Genomic DNA, 1,438 nt, shown 5'->3' on the forward strand with positions numbered 1-1,438 from the left:
GGTGTACTGAAGGTGTTCCTAGAAAAATCCGTGATGCCGTCACGTACACTAAACACGCCAAGCGCAAAACCGTCACGGCCATGGATGTCGTCTACACTTTGAAGCGACAGGGACGCATGAAGCATGTAACAAAAAGTGTGTTAGTGAGTTCTTTGGCGTGAATGTTCCCGAAAATTTCAGTATTTTGTTATAAGCAAATGCAAAACAAACAAATTTATTGACAGATTTGGGCGAATTTTGACCTGTTGCATGCTACTGGAAGGTATGCTGGTCATAAATGCCGTGCCAAACTGATTTCCTGCGCAAGTGATATGTATAAACGCGAATAACCATGAGGTCCAGTGATTATAGCAAAGCTTGCCATAAAGAAACCATCACAGTTCAGGGCCACCACAACTTTCTACAAAAGAGTTGAGTTATGAAATTCACTTAATTTCAAAATAATATCCGAAACAAAGAACTAGAAAACCGAACAAAAATTTCGTAGTCCTACGTCAAAAATGCGGTCGTGTCTTGTACACCACCCTCCAACTTTTTTTTAAATCATAACTAACTGGGCGCAGAAAACATCGATCAACTTCCCTAAAAAAAATCCATAAACGAACGATAACCCAAATTATAGAACTATTCCACAAATAGTCTAGATCTGGGTACTGTGGAGTCAATCGATTTTATTTTCTTAAGTGTAAAATTGGTGTTGATATTTCACAGTTCACTCCCACCAAAAGCTCTGAGCCAGGAGTGCTCGAGCCTCCATGACTCTACTAAAGTTTGTTTAAATACCTGTTTCGCCAACGTATGTTTTATTGTGATTGAAAACCCAGCTGAGTCATAAAAACTGTGCTGGTTTATATGCTCTCATCGCGTAACTATTTGGTTTCTGCTGTTGAGCTTACAATTAAACATATGTTTCGAAAAAGAGTGGCTGATTTCTATGAGATAACAATATTTGACAATGCATAAGAAATGTAACTAGTTTTAAGACTTCTGAATGTTTGGCTCCCAGTTGACAATCAATTTGAGTGAGTCCGCAGAACTCAGGTCTGGATGATACCCCGAACACGACGTTAAGCAAAATAGCCACACCAATTTTATTAGGGCTTTGCTTCTCTTTTTACCAAGGTGGCTGTCAAATACGAACAATTGTCGCCTACCTCGCATAACTGATTCCAAACGTAAACAAGCCATAAGAAACCTACAGCGTTTGCTTACGTTTGGAACCAGTTTCATAAAAGAATGATCAGTAGGCTGATTTGACAGCAGCAAAATTCACAAGGGAATTTTTGACGCCCATCGAAAACCGTAATCAATATGGGTACAGGCAAGAGCGTAGCCAGGTTTTGAGCTAGGGAGGGGCGAAAAAAAATGTCTATGTAAATTTGGCCGAATGCCATTTTCACCGAACGCCATTTTACCGAAAGCCTTTGCGTTGCTGGGT

This window comes from Ochlerotatus camptorhynchus, unplaced genomic scaffold (genome assembly GCF_037179485.1).
Source record: "Ochlerotatus camptorhynchus isolate MF236.1 unplaced genomic scaffold, CSIRO-AGI_Acam_v1.1 ptg000010l, whole genome shotgun sequence".
NCBI lineage: Eukaryota > Metazoa > Arthropoda > Insecta > Diptera > Culicidae > Ochlerotatus > Ochlerotatus camptorhynchus.